The 26,666-nt window shown below is 40.2% G+C and overlaps 1 protein-coding gene across 3 annotated transcripts in view; it reads right to left on the reverse strand.

The window, feature by feature from the left end:
* LOC115354019 (leucine-rich repeat and fibronectin type-III domain-containing protein 2) overlaps window positions 1-26,666 on the reverse strand; it is a 132,621-nt gene that overhangs the window by 17,484 nt on the left and 88,471 nt on the right. For 2 of the 3 annotated variants that reach the window (XM_030044164.1, XM_030044162.1), the window contains exon 4: window positions 23,110-23,197. The gene's annotated coding sequence lies outside the window, so the exon portion shown is untranslated. Of the gene's footprint in view, window positions 1-13,975; window positions 14,037-23,109; window positions 23,198-26,666 lie in introns of all 3 variants that reach the window. The other variant, XM_030044165.1, reaches the window with a different exon arrangement.

Genomic DNA, 26,666 nt, shown 5'->3' on the forward strand with positions numbered 1-26,666 from the left:
TCTAAAATCCTTGTTGCCAGTCGTCATTTACATTCAGCACCAAATGTGTCACTGGCGGTGAACTGACTCATCAAAGTACAGCAGGTTGCAATCAAGTGTCAGGGACATTTGATGCGCCAAAAGCCTGATTATGAAGTAGATCCTGCAGATGGAGAATTATGCTTCAACAGGTGTTTATTTTTCTCTCAACCAATATAAAGTGATTGTACAAAGTATCTGTTGTTTGAATGATGAACGCTGAACACTATTAATGCACGGCTTTAGGAGCCCCTTGCTTTCTTAAAGGGATGGTAAACTAAAATATACGATTTTCCAATTAAATTATTTTTATTGCCATCATTAGGTGTAGAAAACATGAGGAAACTGTGAGAATCTGAAGTCCTTTCAACGCAGAGAGAGGCCTGTAAGTTAAATGATTATTTTTAATCTTTCACACGTAAGAGTGGAGCAATCTAATCTGAAAACATCATCCGGTTTTATTCCTTGCGCTTGTTAGTGTGGCACGTCAAGGATTGTTTTGCAAACCTAATGTTACATTAGACATTAGAAGTGCTTCAGTCTAATGTGGAGCTTTAACTAGCGATCGTGACAATTGTGAACTTTCTCACATCAGCTCTACGAGCACAAGCCTCCAAAGTGTCAGTTGTTAGCAAGTCAGAATACGAACAGAAACATAGAATAGAAACAGAAGAGTCATAGCTCTTTTAGTTCCAACACGTGGGATATTTTCACCTTGCTGGACAGCTGGATGGTCTTACGACAGCTGAAATAATATCATTAACCCACAAGGGGGATTTAAGCCCCTGGAATCAATTAGTTAGTGACGTTAAGGAACTCTCAAATCTGGGTGGATGATGAAGATAGTTCTTAAGTATGATACTACAGTAAATTATAAAACTCACATTTACTGTCCCTTTAATTAGATGTAGATGGTCTGGTGGCCTGTTCGGGGTGTTCCCTGATCCCAGCGCTTCCCAATGATTGCTGGGATTGGGGAACGGCTTCAGCATCTCCATGACACTATTTAGAATAAACAGTTTGGAAAATTAATGAATGGATAATTTGATGTGGGCCTATTTCCTATTAAAGCAGGTTGTTGGGGCGGGGCATAACACAAACGCCCGTCAAAAGAGTGTAAACTAATGGGAGATGACCTGGATAGAGAAAGGTGGTTTTATTCAGGAGGGGCACACTAGTTCAAAAAGTTCATGTTTTTATTTGCTGAAGTTTTTGTTCATGCCTACTGGTTCAGCATGACATCACCAGTGAAAATACCATTTTCCACAATGTAGAAGTAATGGGATTTTGTTTTAAATAATACCAAAATCCCTAAATTTATGAATCAAAATGAAATATTCTGACATGTAGAATTATGGAACATTTATATTCATGGAACAAGTTTTTGTCCATGGTAAACTTGAATCAGTTAGTGAAACTATACATTGCCCGGGCATAAACAGTTGTGTACTGGTATCAAATTGCAGCATGTGTTATCAGCGCCACAGCAACAAAATGGCTGTCAACACTTGCCACTGACAGCAGGCGGTGGATAGTCTAATCGAAAGAAATCAAATAACCCATCGGGCCTATAGCTTCTCCAGTTTTGTTATTATCTGCCTGTTCTTCCAGCTCACAACAGGGAGATTGATACTGATGCTAAATCTGAGCCCGGATGTGGGAACAAGACCTGCTGAATATGTGCTTTCGTTATCATGCGCTGAACATATTGTGTCCACTTCTGCATCATCACTTCACTCCACTTTTACAAAATGTCTCCGGGCTCAGAATCACACAGCTCCACTACACTGTGAAAAAGAGTGTTTGTTATAAAACTCACTTTCACGCCAAGAGCAGACCAATATGAAAGGAAGGGACAATAGGAATGGTTTCATCAGTTCTTGTGCAAAATATGAGCAACATGAGAATGGGAGCAAATTGGACATGGAGAGTGTTAAAAAACTAATCTGTAATGTGGGATTTGATGATGAGACTATCACTAAATTATTCTAATTGGTTTAGCTCATAACTGTGCTGAAAGAGTGGCTCTAGAAGTGGAGATATGCCGCCTGCACACAGTGCAAAACACGATAAAAGTGTTTGCATGACTCAGTTTACTATACAGTCTTTTCCATGCCATTTTTGGATATTTACCAGACAGCTCCCACACAAACCCGAGTTGAAAGCCGGCTTCACAGTTCCAGTGGCAGATACGCTCCTGTAGCCATTACAAAACACCCCCCCGCACACCCACCCCTCCCCAAGCCATAGGTTCTAAGCTATATTTAACTGACTCAAATGGGTAATTGACATTTCCGTGCCCACGCCTGCTGCTTTCGGTCCCTTTATCCACTCAAACCATCTCACTTGTGTGTCGCTTCTTCATTTACTATTTGCTCGGCTCCCTGTGCCTGACAGATCACAAGGCTCCAGACAGCTTTCCCGCCCAAACCTCTGAACCTTTGAAGCATGAGATGGAGTGAAGGGTGAGACAGTCAGGGCCAAAATGCTGTGTGTTTGTATGAGTGCATAAGAGTGCATGTTAATATTTGTAGCCTTTTGCCAAATGACCCAAACAAGCCTAGTTTTCAAGACAGAAAAAAAGAAATCCACTGCTGATGCACGGAGGAAATTCACTGAAAACAAAAATTAGCAACAAGTCCTCCAATCCATAAAGCCACTCCACCAACATCTCGATACCACACCACAGTGTCGTTATTTTCAGGACCACTAGAGGTCACTTAACTCTAAAATGGAACTATAGCTTGGAATTAGCTGCTGTACAAATGACCTATAGGGTCGTTTTTTTGCTAGAGGACAGTCTCAAATGTGGCCAGTATAATTGTATGATCATGTGCTTTCTTGCGTTTGACCTAATACTAGACAGGTAGGAGTCCAAACAAAAGAATTGACAGAGGGCAAATAAAGATCCCAGCTGTTTATATGCCAACTGAGGAAGCATGGTCAGTGGGAATTAATGGACTAAAGTATGACTGATTACTTCAGCAATATGTTTCACTGTCACCTTTTATAATGTATTAGCTAATGTTTAAGTATGACATCTCAGCCATTTTATATATAAATACAAATTAAACAATGTTTTCATACTGGACAAAATCTAAGACAAAATCACTGCAAATGGGAGTCTGTGGTTTAATAAAAGTCAGTTTGGATTTCATTCTCCAAGTTGTCTTTTGGAAAATGAAAAGGTTTGGAAAATGCTGGTTTACAGGATAGAGCTAGTTAAATTATAATTATATAAACTATAAAACATTTTTAAAAAATGATCAGTTGTACATCTCAAAAAATTACAATTATACAATTACAATTACAATTATGTTCTCAACAATTTCACCCCAAGACAGAAAGTTCCTCACAAAGACACAAATAGTGGCTTGCTATTGTTCGATTTGATAATTACTGAAAGATGGTAATTTTCCTAAACAGCTTCCATACTCGGGTCATCAATGTCAAGGATTGTTCTGCGTCCCATTAACATTTGATCAGGTCTATTCATGCAACACGTCACATCTGTTGAGAACAGGTTGAAGGTGACGGATCCATCCAACACAACAAGGAGCAATCCGTGGCCCATGATGCCCTACATTCCCACATGAGCCCTAAAAGGAGACAATTACTAGCAATTAGGTATTTCTGCCACTTTCCCTGGAGTCACATTTGGAATTAATTGCTGAATGATTAATAAAGTCCCAGTGCCCCCGGTCAAACACAAAATTAAGCTCAGAGAAAGCGTAACAGGGGAAATATTTTCATGAGGAGCAGGCGTACACGCTATTCAACACAGCGGGGCCTCGGCGTCAAAGTGGAATAGAGATGTTGCAGTATTTATCAGCTGAGAGGATGGCAATTAATTCCAAAAGTTCCTGGAAAGAGATTTGTACCCTGATAAGTCGCAGTACATGGCCTGTGGCTCAGATAATCTATTCACAATCTGTGTGTGAAGGAAGCATCTGGCCAGCCTTTGCCCAGAGCGTGTTCCAGCTAGACGAGAGTTGCCACGGGCTGTGGCGCTATCAGGGAAATCTAGGCTCTCCGAGGGCTCCATCAAAACTCAAAATGCAAACTTATGCTCAACTCTTACAATAATGAAGTTTTTTTTTTTTTTTTTTTTTACGGCTTCCCCTCAAGATCATGAGTCGGGTGTGAATAAATCATCCCACAAGTAAAATTAAAGATGAACTACAGAATTTGGCATGTAAATAACATGGATTTGTTTACAGTCATAATTGAACACACACAGGTCTACGACCTTCAAAGATGTTCAGAGAGTGTCAATAACAAGGACTTATTGACCCACGTATATTATAGCAATCTATATTAATAGAATAGGCTCTGGTGACAGAATAGGCTCATGAGTAACAGCGTCAGTAGTGCTTGAAACGCCCGTGTCCATTTGACTTGGACCAGGAACACACTCATCTCCACGGTGATGAGTCGACTTGAGCGGCCTGTCAGGGGGAGGGGAGGCCATTGGAATGCCCGTGTGGGTGTCCATTTGACTTGGACCGGGGACTGGAGGAGTGCAAACGCACTCATCTTCGCCACAGGTATTCGACTCAGGCTATGGTAGCTTACCGTGCATTTAAAAAAAAGCCGATATTTTCGCCTGTGACATGAATTAGCTAGTTATTATTATACAACATGTAGACCCGATCGAGCAATCTGATTGGTCAATCAGAGGTTTAGAATGATCTCAAATGAGCATGACAGCACGGCTAGCCGTGCTCACATGAAAAATACCTCATCACTGTAAATATTACTCTGCCTATATCTTATATCTTACTGTGTGGTTTCCCTGGCAACATGGAACATTTCACTGAAACCCACATCAAAAGCCGCTGTCAACTTTGTTAGCCTGCATAATGGACCGCTTTCTTGACAATTTTGATTTATTTGGCGACCTAAGTTTGGATAAATGGCTGAACGAGGAAGACAAGACAGAACAGAAAAAGGAGAGATACACAAGAGTGACGAGTGAAGAGCTGGATCAGCTGGAGAGGTCAGGAAATGAAGCCAGTACGGCCCAGTCAACATCTTGGGCCGTCAAATGTCTACAAGACTACCTGGCAAACACCAGGCAAACAGCTAATTTCTCAACTGTAAGTAAAGAAGAGCTAAACAAGATCCTCGGTGAATTTTATGGAACTTTAATTTGTATAATAAAGAGAATGAGATGTCTCATAAGATTCAGAACGACGGACAGTACCTGCTTAGGCGGATTCAGCACCACGGACAGTAGCCTACCTGTAAGATTTCCCACGGAGATGTGCGGTTATAACTTTGTTTAATGTGTTAATGTTATGTAATGAATTAGCCTATTAATTGTTATTCATTTGTTTATTCTTTGAGTTGCATAGACCATTGATTTAATTAATTTGTCAATTTGTTTGCATCTGTACATTGGAATGAACATTTAATAAATTAACACATCTGTGAAAACTGTCGTCTTTATTTCAGAGGTAAATTGATAATAGCCTGAAAAGGTGATTAGCAAAAGCCCCCGAAAGGTGGGGTTGAAATTATATAACTGTTCAGCCTTAATGTTTCTGCTTACTGCCATTACTGTTGCTGCTTAGCCACATTATTAGGAGCTGACATTAAATTGGAGTGCCACACCCCCATCTGAAATAAAACATCTGCCAGTGAGTTTATTAAAAGACAGATGTTTGTTCAGGCGCCGACACTGGAAAGCAGTAGCCTGTATTTAAATATAACTGTTAATATAAGTTGGTTTTAGATAAAAATCAGCTGTGCCGCTGAGTCGCTGTCACGGCAACCTGTTAGATTAAAAATGACTGAGAAGTCGGCAGAAGTGCAATTATCAGTACATGAAAAAATGATTTTTTTTCCATCAGATATTCTAGCTACAACATGATTGAGCTTGCAAAGCAGTTTTGTGTTGCTATATGTAGTATTTATTCAGTTGTGGGAAATCATGAAAAAAAAAATAAATAGGTGATATTTAGAGGGATTATCTGGGATCGTAAAGTGGGCCAGTCCAATTGTTTAGGTGGGCCGGGTCTGGCCTGTGGGCCGTAGTTTGGGGACCCCTGGATTAGACAAATTAGGCCCTTTGATGGCTCCACCACAAATCAAAATTCAAACTCATTCTCAATTCTTGCAATAGTGCCGTTTAGCCCATATACATGTTGGATTTGCTGAATTTAACTCATATATACATGAATTGCGTTGTTGATCCCCAGTGACTTTATTTAATAAATGAATGACCTTCAAATGTTTAGAGAGTCTTAATTCTCAGTGTTTACAGGGCTACCGTGTTTGCATTCGGATCTCACTGCAGCAGACTGGGGAATAAGCTCCCACCTCTGCATTTGATTGACAGCCGACAGCAAGTGGCAGCAAAACCCATGATAGCAGACCTTTTTCACAGCAGCCATTTTGACATGAATAGCAGGCAAATACAGGTGTTACTGATGGAATTAATTAAGGTTCTGTTCCATTTAAGTGTCAAAAACTGCTGTTTGAAAAAGGTCTATTGTTTGGGACCCACTTTGCTCACCAGCACTACTAGTGGCAAAAATAAAAAACTGCATTTTCTTTTTTCATCAAAGCAACTTTAGCATTTTGAATGAAATGTTTTACCGGGGAACACGTGTGGTCACTGCTTGATGTTTCCATTCTGGTTGAAACATATTGTATAGTGCTGTTTCTTAACAAGGTCCTTCTGACACAGTAAAAAAAATGCTACCCAGCGGTCTCCCCGAATGGACCCAGCGGGAAAAAAAAAAAAAAAAACCTTTAAGAAGGAATAGCACCAGCTCATTCGCTGTCTTATCAGAGGTTGCCAGATGCCAGTCCACAACACCACAACCCACACACAGCCTGAAGGTGCACCGCAACATGAAGCCATCTCGCACTGGGGAGAGAGCGTAAGACAGAGACGGAGAAAGAGAGAGAAGGAGAGAGAGAGAGAGAGAGAGAGAGAGAGAGAGATGAGGGGAAAAAAATAGACGTATAGCCTGGGAACATTCGGAAGGGAAAAGTGGATCACCATGCGGAGGAGGGTCGATCGGAGCAGTAGGAGGCTAGGAAAGTGGATCTGTAGCATCAAAAGACCAAATCGCCTTTTTTCCCCCCCTGTGCCTGAGAGGCTACAGAGACAAGAAAGAAGAAGCAACTTTAGCATGGCTTTTTGACAGAATGTGAGGTGTTCCCATGACAGAACAAAACAAAACAACACAGAACCTTGTGGTGCTCGATGATCCCCATGGCAGCTTTGTGGCAACAGCTAAGATGATGCAAATCAGCTGTGAGGAACTGGCTCCATCCATCACCCTTGTTTCAGCTGCAATGTATAGCACGGGCCCAGAGGCAGAAGCGCTCACGCACATTGTGTGCAAGAGCCTACAGGCTGTCTTTCACCGTGGGTGTATGCTTTATCTATTTTACATGGGAAAGGCAGAAAACCTTTTACCCGAGTGAGATACACTGTCTGATCAAGCCATCTGAGATTATGTTTTGACAGGCCACTGAAAGTGAACTGGTTGACAGCCCCGAAATTCAATTTTGTTTCACTTTCTTACATGCTATGCTTAAAGACAAGCATCTAAGTGATGACACGCACATGCACTCACGCTTGACAGACATGCGCACACACTCGCTCTCACTCTTTCTTAGACACACACACACACACACACACACACACACACACACACACACGCACACACACACACGCACACACACACACGCACACATACACGCACACACGTGATGCCTGGCAGCTCCTCACTGCCTTAACTTCTTTTTCAAGCTGTCAGTGAAAGCTGATTACCAGCGGCAGTCGTTCCCCAAACAATCACCATGAGAGTGACTCGAGTGTGTCAGCACAGCGTTCAAGACGGAAGTTTTGCTCTGCATATGAGGATAATTTTGGTGTGGACAGTGGAAAAAAAGAGCGGGCGGAGTTGATATGGGTTGAATTCTTTCATATTAATTTATTATTGTTATTTGTTCAAGGAGAAACCAAGGAAAACACACACCTTAACCCTCAAACAATATAACCTACACTGCTGATGGTGCTTTAATTGGAGCTTTAATGCATTCAAACATGTAGTAGAGAACCTCACACAGACTCATCTTTCTCTTCTCTTTTTCTTTGTCTTCTATTTGCAAATTCCCAATGTTTCATGAGGGTAAGGTAGAAAAGAAAAAGCTGATGCGTGTAACATTGTAAATGCTTGGTATTCTAACCATACCATGAGACATGACTGTGAGAAACCATTCATGGTCAAGCCAAGGTCACAGCTGGAAGTTACAGCCCTGTTTTTGCTAAGCTATGCCCCCTTTTGGCAATGTTGTTCTCATGGGACATGCAAATCAGCGGGCAAATCAGTGCCACCTTCACCCATGTGATGTTAGCTTATGTAGATACATTTGGAAGCTATGGCTTTGCTTGTGCCAACCACTTTGAGGCCACGTGGCCTGAAAATGCAACTACGATTTCTGTTTTCTGGCCCATGATGAACCTTTCAACCAAGTTTTGTGCTTTCACTTAAACACATTTTATAGTTGGATGTAACAACAAGTCATCCGACCCATATGACCATGCATCGTTTGCTCCAACCCTCTTATACAACCGCAGCATCTCCTCTACAACTAACAGGAGTGTTGCCTAAACTGTGTTGTATTAGAGACGTTCCTGTGACTCATATGTGCTACTAATTAACGCAAGACCACGACCCACAGGGCCATTTCCGGTTTGCTACTGTTTCCTAGTGGCTGGCATGCTGAACACTAAAAATACTTGGTTAAGGTTAGGAAAAAGTCAGGGTTAAGGTTATGAAATGTTAGCTTAAGAACACTGCTTTAGCTTGGATTTGAACTCAGGTCAGCTGAGTGAAAGGTGTACAGATTGAATCATCTGCCACCCTACCAGGCGCCTTATGCGGATTTCTTCACTCCCTTAATTCACCACCACAGGCAAGAGGTTGCTTAACTTTAAAGCGTAAGAACAGGTTGTAATAAGCTGCTGTACAAACAACCCATGGGGTCATTTTTTGCCAGAGGACAGTCTCAGATGTAACATAAATATAACAGCATGGCAGCGCTTACCTTGCTGCTTTTGTACTTTTGTCGTTGAATTCCTGTACACAGATACCCCACTATAAGCGGATGTTTTTTGTGCGAAGATGGTATTTTCATTCAAGTGCACTTCATTCTGTTTGAGGGTTACAAGGGCTCTCCCAGCATGCTTTGGGTAGAGGGTGACATATCCTGAGCAGGCAGCAAGGCATGAATGTTTAAACAATCACGGTAAATTTGAGTTAGTCTTCTGTAATTTAACTTACCTAACAACACCCAACCCTATCCTGAGGCAGCAAACCCAGCTGCCACTCCAAGTAGCACAAAACACACACAAGGAACTGTTAGTAAATATAATTTGACCCAGGTCTGTTCATCACAAACAGAGAGAAAGCAAAAAGAGGCTGTGTCAGCTACAACAGTAGACGGATGGCTCTCCATTTGTACTGTGCGAGCAATTATGAAAGCAAGACGTGTGTGTTTATGCAGAGGACTCTGCCCGTCCATATGGGGGGCTGTTATATAATTCATATTGCAGGTGTTAAAGAGCTTAAGCTTCCCGAGCGAGAGACAAGCAGCTTTGAAATAGGGCCCCCAGTATGGCCGCTCAAGTCCATAAAGTGGCTGACAGTCAGGAGGAAGCCCAAGTCATTGAGGAGAAATATGTCCAGGCCAGATACCGAGACTCAGAAAACTTTAATGTCCTCTGAGACTTAAGTTGTGGTTCAGCACACAACATACAGACACATTAAAAGGACATCAGATAAACAAAAACCATAGTCCAAGATCCTGTGTGGCATGAACTGTCATAGCATTCTAGGTATTTAGAATGTATGTTAAGAACTGTATACAAACAATACAAACCATGTAAATCTCCATGTAATCCACAATCCATGGATCCTACTCCAGGGACTAAGGGAATAAAAAGGGGCCAGGAGCTCAAAATATATGTGTCCCAAGCATTTGTCCTGCTGTAACTAACATGCTAAACGTAGCATGACATAAGGCACTGACAACAATAGCAGTAACTTCTTTTCTTTTTAACCCTCTGAAACCATAATATACTTATAGATAAATTACAAGGAAGACCAGAAAAATGTCTAATAATTAGTAAAAATTATGTACTTATTATTTACTATCCATGGGCTCCTGGGATTCACAGGGTCAAAGGGAAACTTTGCACTTATCCTTTAGGATTTCATTAGCTTTTGGGTGGGCCACCACCAATGTCCTGGAGGGCCACATGTGGCCCGTGGGCCAGGTTGAATGTCATGTATCGACTGTGAAGGGCACCAAATGAATCAGGATGCTGTCATCCAGCTTTTTGTCACCCAAACATTTCCGATGTGAGGCTTCCTTTATGTACAGAATGTAGTCAAATTTTGAGGAGAATTTCAAATTTGGGTAAAGATGAGCCTGCCTGCGGACATTCAAATCAAGCAGAAACGATCTGGAAGGATTCATTGAGCAAATATTCCATCTGCACTAATAGGATTAACTCTTGTTTCATATCCAATATGTAATTTGCTTTCAATGAGAGATAAGGGTTCCTGTTAATTAGTTTCAGAAACATTGACGATAACAAAATATGGATTCAAAATGATCTCTGATTAAAGCAGCGACGGTTTGATTTGGAAGTAATGAATCTTCCCTTTGATGTAAGATGCACTTTGTTACACATTCTGTACAATATACATCAGACCAGATGCTGGAGTAGCTCCTGTTCCTTACGCTGTGTTTTTTTATTTGTCCTACAACTGGCTCACAGACAAGAAAGACACTTGTACAAAATGTACAGCTGGTAATTTATGATCTTTTGGGAGCCTCTTCAGTGCATGATGCAGCAAGTCAAGCCTATAACACTAGCACAGCAGCTACACTGGCGGAGTCTTGCCTTCCTCAGATCTCCATGGGCTTCCATCAAACAAGAGAACAGACAGAGTGGCAGTCTGCAGTTTTGCTGCTGTGTTTCCCAGATGTTTCCTGGTTTAAAACTTTGCTTTGATACATGATGTACATTTCAAACACTGAACTGACAGTGACAAACTCACAATTTAATCTACCTGAACACACAAAAGCAACAGAAGTCTGTCCCTGGGGCGATGTGTTTAACAGTGCTGTGAGTCGGGTTGCGGATCTTGCATTAACGGGTCAGGTCAGGTCCAGAATTGATTTACAAAAAAAAAAAAAAAAAAAAAAAATGCAGGGAACAGGTCGGTGTGGTATTGAGCTTTTAGGGCTCGGATCAGAATGAGTTTGTAAAACTGGACGGGTGCAGGACTCTGGCTTTTACCCATATTATTCCATGGCCCACTAGAAGGGCGCTCACAGAGTGGTGGCTCAGGGACCCTGCATTACACCCTCTCCATTTAGTGGATTTTTCTTCATAGTTTGCTAAGTTAGTCCCATCACCATTGTGAATGCTATTTCATTGACATTTCTCCTTTTCTACCGCAAGGTGCTGTGTGTACACACTGTCAGAGCTGTGCCTAAATTTACACACATTCTCAAGTATAAGTACAAATTGATAAATACCACACCTGGCGTGAAAACGATTGTACGCCCGGTTTCAGCACGTAACTGTGTGTACATGCAGTTGATAAATGAGGGCCCTGGTCACTGGCTTCCATTGATTGAAGTATTACAGCCAGGGGATGTGTGTGGGAGGGGTGTGTGTACTTTCAAGCTTAGCCTGGTGGGGCTCTATTGATTCTTGCTGGCTGCTCACTGGCTCCTTTGACAAGGTAGGAACCTCAGAAGGACATGTCTGAGAGACACTCTGTATTGGTCATGAGCACTTCAAAAATCCTATACTCTCAAATGATTTACTCTGTCCTTCAAAGAGGAGTAAAGCATCCTGGTTGGAGGTAATACGTTCTTCATGCTATTTCACTTGGCTTGTTGTTTCCTCTTCATCACTCTCCTACTACGTCAAATGAATTTGACATATTTAGTCCATGATAGACACTGATAGACAGATGGTTCATCCAATCACCTGCCAAGATTCTTTGAAAGGGCCTGCCTTTTTCCAATGACAACTTCTTAGATGGTCCTGACAAACCATCTGGCGTGTCAGGTTGCATTTGGGACAGTCCTGAATTATAAGCAGTTGTCCCAAATCCTGAATCCTGTCCTGTTTGTCCCAAAAAATAGACTAAACCCAAGTTTTGATTACTTATAGCCTGATAAAACATTAAATATTGATCTTTCTTCTTTCCACAGAGGGGCACTGGCCTACATGAATTGAGGCTGTTGAACACAACAGAAGGTGCAGTCGGGAGGACAGGACAGGCGACAGAGGAGTGATATGACAGATGTGACAGGCACTGCACTGATTAAATGAATACAATGAATTTCATGTACCGGATAATGATTTACACACTGTTACATTCAACACAGTCATTTTCTTTTACAGTTTCTTTTACATAATGACAGACTGTTGACTTTATGTTCATGAATGAAAATAAGAAATTTGAGTGTTGAGTTCTGCCGTTTCATTGCTACTGTTCATTTATACCGAATGTAATGTCCTAGAAGCTCCGCCCACCATGGCATGTGAATACGCCCACCCCTGACCACGCCCTGTCCTGAACTCAACCCATTCTCATCTGGCTGTCCTAGGTTATAATTATAGTGCGCTTAATGCAAGATGTGTATCATTTTTCCAATTACATTTTCCACTGCAGCAACAGAAATGTGATTGTTGAATCTGCGTCATACTGTAATTACATTTATGCCATTTAATTATTTTACATAGTCTAATCAATACCATCACACACTTGTACAAAAAAAGGCTGACCTTTTTAACTGCGCAGAGATCAACATGATTTAGAAGACCTTGCCCCTCTGAATCCCTCTCAAAGCATTTTCAAGGCCTGAAGCAAAGTTGATGTCATGATGCAATCAGATGCAATGTAATGTGCTTGACCGAAGGATTCTTATCCACCACAAAAGCTTTACCCTTGATGCTGAAATGAAAGTGAAACAGTCAATCAAGGAAAAAAGAACGTGGGGAAAAAAAATAAAAAAAGAATTAAAAACGATCAGAGCGTAAAGTTACAGAGAGGCTTTGGTGAAAAACAGATCTGCACCTGTGGGTGAAATTTCAAGAATGGCTTCACAAAAGAAAGCCGAGCTCTTTCTTGGCAAGGTTGAACTCGTCTGCTTTCGACTCAGCTTTTACGTGCACTTGCAAGTATCTGCGACTTTTTCTGTACACTGCAAGGTATCAGCGAGCAAACAGAACATCAGACAAAAACACATGGCAGCTGGTGCAGCATTTTAACAGCATTAGTTCAGCTCCAGTGGTTTTGTCACACTGAATTGGGTGGGGATATAAAACTTATGCCGCTTTAGTGCAGATCAATGCTTTCCTTCCCAAGGAATTTTGCATTGTGTGCGACACGGCAAAACATCAGAGGTGGCCTACTTTGCAATGTTTCATATAAGCTTGTTTAGCTGATGGGTTCTATTGAGGAGGAATTTCATCTGGGGCCACATTGTGAACTCTTAAAGTGATTAACTATCATGTGAAATCATTTTAACAAAAGCACAAAGCAACCCCAAGTTAATAAGCAACTAGGTGATGCTAAGAAATTACATGTTTTTGTTGCTATTCTAATTGAATGCTGTGACATCAGCACTCATCTGTATTTATGAAAATTACCTGTCATCGGTCCATTAAGAAGACCTGATGAGTGCACCCACTGAACAGTCAAAGTGCCTCTCCCACTCTGTTTGCATGACCCCTGCTGGGCTGAAAGGAATTCACTTTGGGAGATTTCGAGTCATTTACGTAATGGATGAAAGTATTATGTTGCTTGCTTGGTGCAAATCTAAAGTAGTTCATGCCATGTAAATCATATCAAATCTTATAATACATGAAAACAGTCATGTGGGAGTGTGTGGATCATACCTGGATCATGTCCTCAGCACTCGCCCATCCCACAGACTCACAACAGGTTTACTGATTTGAGCTGTGTGGGAGGAACATGATTGTAACATGGGCTTTGTTTTAACATTTGTTTTAACTTGTATGAGGTTTATAAGCATCAGCATAAATATAAGCATGAGACCAGATGTGGAGTTTCATCAAACTGGCTCTAGATCCAGAAGTCTACAACTTAAGTTGAGAAAAAAAACAAAGCATTACAGCCAATGATGATACATGAGGCATAGACAATCTAAGAGTGCAGACATCTTTATTAGATGGGCCAGAACATTATAGCACCTAAGTGTATTATATACTACATCTCGGCTGCTTAATAAATATTCACTGAATCATTACTATTGATCAAACTCCATCAATATATTATGGTCTATTGGTGTGGTGGTGCAGAAAACATCTTACTTATTGATCATTTAAAAGCACACACATTATGGGCATCTGTAATGTGTGTGCCAATTCCAAGCACAATCATATTCAAACACACTGAAATACTACAGATCATCCATTATAATGTAATTGCATCATATTGTAATTGCATCGTAATTATTTGTAACATTATCTAGGTCGCAACTTTTCCAACTGCTTTAACAACCCTGGATGCTGTTATAAATGACCCAGTTTTCACTGTAGATGAAGCAGCAATGTGTCTCTCAGCTCATTATTATTTGTTTTTGTAGAAACTGATTTTTTAAATTTTACTTTATTTTATAGCACAAAGGAGTGGCTAATTTTGAAGGCTATAGCTCACATTAACATAGAGTAATGAGTGAGAAGACAAAAAAATGAAGTGTTACAACCACCCCCGGCCTTCCCTTATGATTTTTTATTCATTTTCTTCAAGCAAATAACATGTGTTGTGTGGGATTGCTGACTGTTGGATTCTGATGGTTAGAACTATAGCCCTACTGTAAACTACAATATATGTGCATCTGAACAAAGTCATTTAGTCTGTCAGTGTGTTAAGATGGGGTAATAGTTTCACTTGTTTCCAATTCAAAAACACCATTTGTTCTTTTTCATGATCTTAGTGGAGCGATCTGCCTCAGTCTGCCTTGTTTCAGGATCATTGTTTTCACTTGTTTTAAGAGAGGGATATTTTTAATATGGCAGAAGAGACCAAATCGCTAGGTGAGCGGATTAAATTGTGACATTTCTTGCAATATAGATACCATAACTCTGACCATGTTATGGATGCATCACTTTTCAAGGTCAGTGAAGTGGAAAGACGTTCCAAGCCTGATACAGATAACAGGTTGATCTTTGGTGCATAACAAGACAGCAGAGATGCTCAAGGAAGAGAAGATGGAAAGTTGGAAAGGGGCCATATTGGTGCAGACAAGCATTCCCTGCTCAGCTACATGAAGAAATAAATCAGACAGTAATTGAAAGGAAAATCTCTGGCTTGTTCCTTGTCATCATATGCATGATCGCTGACTATCTTCCTGCAGACGTCTATCTTCTCAAGCAATGTTCCATATCTTGTTTGAGTTAACAATATATGCTGTCTATATGATCCTCAGGCAGAAACCGTGAAACAGTGGAGGAGGGTATTCCTAATGAAAATGAATATAGGAGCTGAAGGTAGTAAAAAAATTGCAAAACTCATGATGTAGAACAACTGAAATGTCCCAGGGAGGAATAAAAATGGTGATAGCCATCTATTAACATTCACAGCCTATGACATCATGGTTAAAAGCTTCTGGTAAATCTAAAAAGCATCTGTGGTTTAATGATTAATTCAAAAACAATAACAACATGTCTGCAGGACTTTTAGCTAGAAACTGTCCTGTGTTTCTTAGGATTTTTCATTGCAGTTTTAATAAGCTATAAATTCCTTCCCTTTTCCACTGATCTTACCATGATCTAGTGCATATATGGCATTTTAACTGTAACTGTTCTCATTGTTGTAAAAACTTCATATTTTATCAGTTACATTTCTGACAATCTACCTGGAAAACCAGACATCCTCTGAATGGCCTCAGCCTCTAGTTTTTGGTTGTAAGGTTTCATGAGGCTGTGATTATCCTAGAGGTCACTACAGGTCATTTTATACAGTGGCATCAAGTTACAAAAATGGTCTCACTACAATGAAATGTCTGCTACGGGGGCTAACATGATCATACATGAATAAAATTGGTCTCACTGAATCCACAAGAGTTTTAACTATCCAATCAAACCCAACTTATGCAACTGTTTAGGCCCCAGTATGCACAAATGCACCATTTTACAACAGGTAAAAATAACACAATTGTACTGCATGCAAACTGGTTGTGGTCCAAAGTGCATGGGATTAGCATAAGGTGGGCATGTCTGCAAAGTAGAGACCCATGGGTAGAAAAGGAACCCATTTTCATTCAGATATTTTGAGGTTAGAGGTCAAGGGACCCCTTTGACAACAGCCATGCTAGTTTTTCCCTTGTCAAAAGTCAGCCTAACTTTGGAGTGATATTTAACCCCTTTGCCGACAATCAAGGATGTCATACTTGACATCAATGGAATCTTTAGGCTGTCTGGAGTCATATGATTCCAGTTTCAGTCTAGCTTTAATGCTGAGCTCTCTATGGTCTCTGACAGACAGTATGTTGGCTGGGCCCACTGATGGGCCATTACAACGGTAAGAGGTTAATACAATGAAATGTGTATACTTAGTTATATTATTATGCCGTCTACTGTAGGCTCTGATTTGATCACTCCCTGTGAGCATGTGCCTGAGCAAGCCAGGAGAAACAGGGAGTGGTAATTGCTATCTTAGCCCCCTATTGAGGGACCTGTAATCAAAGCCTGGATTCTGGGGTGGAGGTGGGAGTGCAAACTGCAGTGGCAGCACAGACGAGCAGAGGGTGAATACTGTAAGCACGCTTTGCTGATTTAAATAAACCGCCTTATTGGGACAGAGTGTTTGTTGTGGATGTCTTGAATAGTGCAGGCCATGTGATGGAAAAAAGACTCGAGTTGTCTGCATGAACTAGCTCACAGGCTCCCTTCATATTCCAAAAATGTCATTACCGATTAAGTATCAGGTCCATTTAAAGTTCACGCTCATCATGCAGTATAATAAGTTTGTAGTTGCATGCTCATTACCCCCCAAATACACATATTTTCACTAAAATGCTACATGTAGACCACTTTTGGAAAATCCCATCATGTGGCCATGTGGTGTGCGTGGGATGTAATTAGCATACAGCTGGGTTCTTATTATACTGCATGATGAGCGTGGGCTTTGGGACTTTTTGATATTGATTTCTTGTAGAAGCATGGATCCTCTTTTTTTCCACTGGATCAGGGATGGCTAGGAGTTTTTGGAATATGTGCTTCCCATGAAGGATTGCAAATAAAAGCTTCTTCTTCAGAGGTTCAACAGAGCACACAGTGAGCACTTGATTTAAATATTAGGCATTATGGGTGAAGTGTCCCTTTAAGCTCATCAAAGCTAATTAACCAAAGTGGTGACTTTGTGTGGTTGGGCTGCATTTTAGCAGGACAAACCATAATATACCTTCATGGATTTTTCCAGTTGATCCCGGGATTCAAACTGTGAAATCCCAGTCATAAGCCTATTAATGTTCCTTTAAACTTTATACCAGCCTGGCATTTATATCCAGGACAAATAAATGAATATAAGCTTACTCTGTGTGGAAGGATATAAAATACACCCCTACTTCAGTGGAATTTTTCTCTGAATATGATTTTATATCACAGAGTCATATCTATATTTGTTTGTGATAGAGTATGGCCAAGAGCTCCATATTTAGTTCACTCCTATTGCCTCTTTTCTCAGATGTTTGCACTGAGTTGTCCTAAGTAGAAAACCAACAGTGACAGTGTACTGGATGACTATTTCAACACACTCTATATTGTTCTCAGAGGAAGCGGGTCTCATTGCATCTCCGCCAGCTGACTTTTCTCTCACTGTATCTTTGATCACTATGCTTTCATCTTTTGTGGGCCCGCGACTGGCACAGAATTGTAGAACTGCATAGCATGATATATGACACTCCATCTCAGCGGCGTATGAAAAATAAATTAGATTTCCCTACACCATGCACCACCCCTACTTTCAAGACACCTGCCACCCCATGCATGTGGCAGCTAGACCGGAAAACACTGTGAGCACGTTCACGACAAGCATGTTTGGAATGGTTTGTTCAAACTCTGAATGCTCAGAACACTTTCGGTTCTTCAGTTTCAAACTCAGGCACACCAAATAACCACAACGAAACCTCCTCAAACTGTGCAGTTAACTGTGACATGGTTTGTTGGGACAGAAAACACAAGGCTTGAGGGGTAAAAGGAATGGTGTAAGGAGAAAGATGTTGCCAGTATTTACTTATGATTGGAAAAATGAACTTGGAGTCAAAATGAGGACAAATGCCCCCTTAGTATACTGCCAAGGAGCATAGTTCTCAGTAGATTTGTTGTGATTTAGTTTATTGAGTCCATATCATCGGTTTGGTCCAAAACCGGAAGCTTTCAAGACACAGGGATCATGAAAATGTCTGTGTTGAAACCAATGCAGCTGTCCATGACCAATTTCTTAGCAATGCCCCAAACTGTGATGTTCATAACCAGGGCTGTAGTCAACCAAAGAAAATCTTGGTGGACTGAAATCTGACGATTGATTGATGAGAAGAAAAAAATCTGTGCGTAATCTCTGGATTAACTAAATCAGCCACAGTGCACTGTAGTTTATACTTGGTTGCCTAAATTAATTATAAATGAACAAAATAAAAAGCAATTTGTAGAATATCCCTAATCCCTAACCCTAATTATTTTATACTGACAGATCTACCTAATTGGTGGATCTACCTATACCTTCAGTGGTGCACGGATCACTGCGCCAGATGGAAGATAAACATGTTCAGTAGTTATAATGCCATCATCTAACTTCTCCTATAAAGATTCATTTTAAAAAAGAAAAATACCAAAATGTCTATTTCAAATGTGCATGATACACTGTGTATATAAGACAATTTTGGAGTTACTGTAAGATTTATTTTTTTCACTTTACAGTGCTAGGCTAATGACTCCTATAGACTTCAAGTCTTTATGCTAAGCTAACACAAAAATTATACCCATAGGAACTGAACCACGTATAGAGGTGAGAAAGGTAACAAACATCCTGTCTCAGCCTGGGGAAGTCTTAAAAGGGGTATTTTGTCCAAATCGTTGGGGTATTCCTTTAAAACATAAACAATTTCCTTGACTAAAGTGCATTTGAATATTTATTTTTAAAATTAATAATTTTATTTCCAACAATATATCATGTAAAAAAATATATCAGGTCTGCACATATCCCTCACGCCCCCCAGAAATAGATTAATCCTGTTAGCAGTCAGGGGATCTACAATGGGACGATGCACATTTCTGCTTATGGAAGCAACACCAGTGATGATTGGACCAATGAGAATTTGGCTGGACAGGACATCATTAGACACAAATGATGTGTCTGCAGCTAATTGCAGCAACCGGCATAGAGGACTAATTTCCAGTATGACTTTTTTATGTGGGCAAATGATCGGGTATCTGCCGTCACTTCCTATATTAGCTTCAGGGATGCAAATGCACAGACGAGTAGGTGCAAGCATTTGGAAACTGCGAGAGGCTCGCAGACTTGAGAGACAGTACTAATTGGGCAATGTGACTCTAAAGCAGACAGATAATAAAATGCAAATGAAAATGAACTGTAGTCGCGCTCCTACCCCAAGCACCCGTCCGTCCTCTCACTTGTTAAATAACACAGTGTCAATTAATTTAAAGACGACTTCCATGTGCGGAGTGCATTCATAAAGATATCACACACAGAGGCAAAGGATGAAAGCAGGAACACACCGAAATGGCTTTCCCAAAATATTCTGAACAAGAGGTTTGTGATGTGTTACTGAGACTGAGCTTGTCGGATCTCATTAGGTCAAAAAGGCTTCACTATGCTCTCTTTCAGAGCAGCCGAAAACTAAATTTTCATCTGACTTGGTGGTGATGAAAGCTTACACAGCTTCAGATTCTCAGCCTTCGCCTTTTACTGAAGTAACTTGTAAATGAGAAACTCAATTCAAGGCCACCTGTACTTCTGGTCACAAACAATGTTTTTTTTTTTTTTTTTATTGGAAATCAGCTACTACAGTGAATTGCCATCACACCAACAAAGTTTTCAGTCTTTCAATGTCATTCTGTATGTGCTACAAATTACACTATCAGCTAAATTACTACCAAATTATTTTTAAGATGAGACATCACAAGGTCGGCAAAATAACCCAAAACCTCTTACACCAGCTGACAATTGAAGCCAACCAGGTTCACTTTCCTTAGCCCTGATACATGACTCTGTACTAATCTCTGGTCATATTGTTTGTTCCTGCACTGCTCAATAGAGAAATCACTTAGTTCTAAAGCAAAACAATCAAACAAACAAACAAACAAACAAAAAAAAAAAACAACAACAACAACAACAGAATTTTCTTGAGCCAAAGAAACACCCATAATCCTTCCCTTTTCTACTTTCACCACACCGACATTGTAAATCTATAGAAATAAACTTTGAGATGTATTTAAAGAACAATACCAGTGAGTTTGAATGTCTGGCGTGTTTACTACAATGTATCTTTTATTTTACATTTCAACACACCATTTTGCAAATAATGCTGGGGTATTAAAGATTTCACAATGATCAATCATACATATAATTATCAAAATCCCTATATTTTCGTATTTGAATTTTTGGTTTGACACACCCACCTTTTATTCTTCTGCTTCTCATCACCATTCTTAAACCAGACAACTGAAAATTGGCTCCACTGGAACAAAATCAAAGAAGGGATAGCAGGTGCCACACTGTTTGCTGGTGCTGGATGGGCACAATATGCTCTCTGCTGCCACCAGTGGTCACAACGAAGATTGCAAGCAATCGTTGCCATATATGCATAACTGAAGTAACTAATGATTAGAACATGCCAAAAGTCTTTACAAACACATTTCCTCAGTCTAAATGAGTCAGTTTGAAGGCATATGTGACGCATCAGAGCACCAACAAAGAAGTCAAGGCATCTAGAGCCAGCTTTGATTGTGCCTTTTCGGGGTATACGGGGTATTCACAGTGAAAGTTGACAAATGACTTTTTTTTATGGACCCCTCTTACTTCTGCAGGGAGACTTCTCCCTGGAGCCACACAGGACCCTTTGTTAGATACATGAGCCGATATAACCAGAGATTACCCAAGGGTACTGTATCAAGGCCAGGGCTTCTCTCTGCATCTGGGTGCAAAAAATAACCAGGAACAGTATAACCACCACTTTACTCTCTCCAAGTACGCCCAAAGCTACTGGCCATGAAGGGAAATCACCCACAGTGAGAGTTGAGTCAGAGATAGACTATATAGGGAGATATTCCACCTGCAAGAATGTGTGAGGCCACCTCCAGGGGGCGACTTTTCCATAAAATCAGCTGTCCAAATTCTTATTTATTTATTTATATTGCACTAGGCACTGGTAAAAATGGGCCAACAGTGGTTAAGAAAATACATGTTTCTTTGTACTTAGATGAATGAAATCTGGAACCATCTCGGAAAAAATGCCTCCTCCCCCTCTGGTTATGCAACCAGTCAAAACCACATAGACACTGATTTGATGTCAGCTTATGATTATGTTTTCATTATAAATACCAGGCCATGTAACAATGACAGTAATAGTCCAGTTACTGCAAATATCAATGGAATCAAATGTTGTGATCATTTTATAGCATTTAGTCCCACTGACCACTGTAAGTCCAGTCTGCTTAGCAAGTGCTCAGCAATGCCCCAACACAACCAAAGACTATGGCCATGGCTCAGCTTTCTCTCTCAATAAGCTTGGGTTTAGTATTGTTATGCATTCACTCAGCACTGGTTTCACACCTTCAGTATCACAATAATTGGCTCAGCTGAAGTGCTGAGTTTTCTAATCAAGAGATGAAATGTGTTGTTTGAGGCAGAGTGACTGCCAAGACACATTAAAAAGGTAAGAAAAAATATGCCCCAAAATATAAATGCTGTTTTATTCTCTGTGTGCTGGCAATATCTTCATTATTTTCAAAGGTCTTTGTCCTTTGCCACACAGGAGCTCAGAAGTGAAAAAGCATCAAAGCTTCAGAGGTGTTAAAGCACTCTTTTGATCACTTTGCTACATTATACAAGGCACATTTGTATTGTAATCAATGCTGGGTCCATCTGTAACTATGCTGCTAATTCTATTACTGCAGGGACCCATCTGTAAGATGGCACAAAAGATATTCCTTGCATTTAATCTGTTTAAGAGTTTTGCCTTGGCGGCCATTACCTAAGCCCTCTGCCTACTCTCCCACTATAAAAGTCACCATAAAAACAGAAATACAATGCTCATTTACCTGCCAGTGTTTACACAGTCTAATTTACCTAAAATATAATAGCAAATGTCACTATCATAGGCAGGTGGTAAATTGTGTAGGGCTGTGGTGTAATTAAATTCAGGTAATTACTTTTACAATAGCAAAGCCTGTAGTGTGGTTAAAACCTCTAGGGGCATTAGGGAAATTTTCTAAGTGCAATGACAAAATTAAAACAAACAAACAAACCAAAAACAAACAAACAAAAAACTTACATGCAAGTTTATCATGTGTAGGAAGTGCAGTTTCTAATCTAGCATTCATGATTTGCTTTTTCTTTACAATGGTAAGATGATATGCCAAAGATAGGATGTAAAGGATATGCCATTTGCTTCTTGGTTTTTGGGGAACTGAGCACAGCCCTTACAGACATCTGTTTTGTTTAATAGTGGTGCGCCATGTACCTCGTCAGTTTAAAATTGACAGACAACCTACAATTTTGTTACAAATGTTACAAATACCCGCCATGGTAAAATGAGGATGTAGAGAACGTTAGACAAAAATTCCAAAAATCTGGAATCCAGTGTTCTCATCCTCCTGTCAGGTTTCTGTCATTTTTATTACATTAAATTATCCTCCAACCAGTGAAATTCTTGCTGAGGCTTGAAATTGGCTTGTATGTGCTGAGGGATTCTGATTGGTGAAGTCAACCATCTAACTCCTTCAGTATTGAACATTAAGATTCACCAGTGAAAAAGGGGACTTCTTACCTATATTGTGTGGTATTGTGCCATATGGTCCCTTGGAACAATCGCAAGGCCACACATTCACACACGTTCAGTGAGAGATACAACCAGCCTAGGGAGGAAAAGAAAGACAGCTGTAAAAAAAAAAAAAAACATTTTTTTCTTGCTCTCATCTATCCCATCTACCACTTCATATGAAAAGTGGATATTCCCTATTGCAAGGTTGGTAAGGAGGAGAGGAATGTTCTACACTGATTCAGTCAAGGTTAATCCCTGGATAGAGCAAAGTGACCAGGCGAGGGTTCAGCAAACCGCTCTGAGGCATGACACACCGCTGCCCTGGCACGGCAGCGGACTAAAGCCACCATCCATGAAGAATAATAGATCAGTGGTGGAAAGAGTACAGTGTCCTAGTTATGTAGAAGCACCTTTACTCCATTGATATTTTGCCACAGTAGAAGAAAAATCACTGATGTAAAATGTAATGAAGCAAAAAGTAGCTCAGCTCAATTATTTTTTTTTTTTTTCAAAATTACAAAATCAAACACACCTTTGAAGTAAATGAGGGTTGTTGTGCTCTTCTTTGCAGACTGACCTTTTGCTGTGAAAAGCTCCACAAGTGACCGGTTTATTATCATCTAGTTTACACAAAAAAACATAACAAGACCAACAAACAATACCTTCTTTTTCATGAAATGTTTTGATAGCTACCTTTTAGCACCCTGTGTATTTTGTTTTACTAATTTGGAATTGGTATTTTGATTTTGTTTTGAGTCAGTTTGTTGCACAATTTATTTGATCAGTCTACCTGGGTGTTAAGCAGCAAGTTGTAATATAAGCTCTTTTTATGTATTTCCAATCATTTCTGTAGCATTGATGTGTGATATTTACTGTGTCATGATGTCTTTGCAATACCCAGCCCAGTTGAAAAAAAAAAAAAAAAAAAACTGGTCAATTACAGTTATGTGAGTAATGGATTACCTTCACCTTTGCTGTATATAGGTGAGATTTCAATTTTGTTGGAATATGACTAACATTTAAAAACATCTTCAGTTGTGGTTTCTGTAGCATGGCTTGAATCAAAGCTATTTGAGCCACAACTTCAAGTGAGATTATATATTTGCATTCAACCAATCTTGAAATTATATGCTGTGCAACCTTCCTACAGTGCAGGCAGTGATATTATGATTCATGGGGAATTACTTGCTTCTCAAACAAAAGACTCTAAAAATCCCCTTAAAGCACAGTGTATGACGAAGCGCAGATTAGTTTGGTTTATGGAAAATTATTGAAATAGAGCACAGCGGGGTGTTTGTGCAGTGGCCCGGCTCCGAGGTGACACTATGATCTCGGCAATGATTGAAAACACATCACTTCCATCTCCTCCCTGATTTTTGCAGCTAGTCTTCCTGCAAACTGTTTGCTTTATTAAATGCACATTGATAAAAGCAGTATTGTTTGTTTACTCTGTGTGTGTGTGTGTGTGTGTGTGTGTGTGTGTGTGTCTGTGTGTATGAGTGGGTTTGTGGGTGGATGTGCTTGTGATGTGTACATGGTTGTGAATATGTTTGTTCTTGACAAGGTAGGAGATACTGAAAAGGGCACCAAATGACAAGGTCATATACAAAGTGGTTGTTATCACGTGATCACAAAGTAAAAAAAATATAAATATATATATATGGTTTAAAAGAAATACTTTGAAAACCTTGCCTGTTATATTCATGGATAGGCAGAAGAATGGGAGCATGCTTCTCAAGATGCCCTGTCGTTCCTCTGCCCATTGATAGGTCTAGTTAACATCACTGTATTCCACTCATCACCATCCTTCAAGGTCTTTTTATGCTGTTTTCTCTCGCACATTTACCCTCCTACGCCAGAACGACATGATACAGCACAGCCTTTCTAGACAACGCTGCCGCTGACTGACTTGCTTTCATACACATTCACATACTCACACGCTCACACTCACTCTCTCTCCTCTTGTCTTCACGCTTTTCTCCCTCTCAAGGGACTCATGATACACCTCGTTCTCTCGGTTCAAATTCATAGCTCCTTCTTCCCACCCGCCCTGCCTCCCCCATCCTCAGTGATCTTGCAGAGGATGTCAGTTTGATGAGTGGAAGACTGTTCACAGCACACCCCCATCAGAGCTATGATTTCTGGGCTAGATCTTGCTCATCACCAGTTACCCATCAAAGATGGGACTGTTAGAAAGAACAATCTGAGCCTCCATTTATAGAGGGTCCCCAACTGGGTTTAGACTGTCAATCGTGGTACAGTGGGCGCCCACCTAAGAGAGCGTAACTTTACTCTACAAACCTCTCCTGACTAGAAAATGTGCAGCTTTCAAGTAAGCCAAATGATCCAAGAAGATGGAGGGCATATTACGTTGCTGATCACCTGAGATTTGCCATCTATGGAGTTATTATTAGCAACTTCAGAGAAGCCAAATAGTCAATTACCGACTCGCTCTTGTTAACTGTCTTCATCAGGTTCTTTAAAGTTCCATTTGCAGGCGCATTACAGAAACTGCTCCAAGCAATACTACTGAGAAAATTCAAGCTGACAAAATGACTGAGGGAACTGAGACTTTACAAGATGCCCACAGAGAATGATGTTTCATTATAACAACACAATATAGGCCAATGAATATGCTTAATATCCATAATGCATTTGAAATGTGCTTGTCCCTATTTGCTCATTGTCTACAATATGAATAATACTCTATTTAGCTTCGGAAGGGGGCGGAGGTACAAATTTCTCAGTACATCGTCAAACAATGTATGTTTTGCGTTTGTTATGTTAATGATGCATTCAGTATTTACCCATAAGAAGCTTATAAGCTTTTTACTGATGCTGACACGAGTGCATGTAAATGCAAAATTAAGCACCTATAATGACACAGCATAAATGGCTTATTAACACAGTTTATTAAATAGCATTACCCATCACACCCCAGAGACAGCATGCCACATTGGATGAGCTAAAAAAAAAAAAAAAAAAAAAAAAAAAAATCGAAGCGACTCCACAGAACCCAAACAGCCAATTACTGGCTCTCTGGCAGCTGAAACTAGAGAAGTGTAGCGTGTAAGCACACCATGGTGACTGGCAATGAGGACGGACTGGGTCACTGCTGCTGAGAGAAGCCATACACTGGGATTAATATGTAGGACAACAGGTTTAGAGGTGACATTAAACAACTAATGGAAGCCATATTGGAGGACCTGAGCTATTGGGTAACTGTAACTGTGAGCAGCTGATTCTGTTTCTAATCATACAAGTTGGTCATCTTACCAGAACTGCATTGGCATGGGTAACTTTGCTATTTTTGACAGGGATCTGGCCATTTCATCAGCGATACTGATAAGATTTGTGTATTAATTTATCATCTTCACTTCACTTTCAAAATCTCTCACATGAGATCATAATAACGTCTGAACTATGTGAGCATGAGCAAAGACGCTGAGGAGTGACTGGAGCAGTTTGCATCCCAACAGAGAAACAAATGGAGTTACAAGTATGGTTAAAAAAAAAAAAAGTCCTAATGTCCAAAAATACAGAAAACTAAGCTGGATAACAAA

This window comes from Myripristis murdjan, chromosome 22 (genome assembly GCF_902150065.1).
Source record: "Myripristis murdjan chromosome 22, fMyrMur1.1, whole genome shotgun sequence".
NCBI classification, from domain to species: Eukaryota; Metazoa; Chordata; class Actinopteri; order Holocentriformes; family Holocentridae; genus Myripristis; species Myripristis murdjan.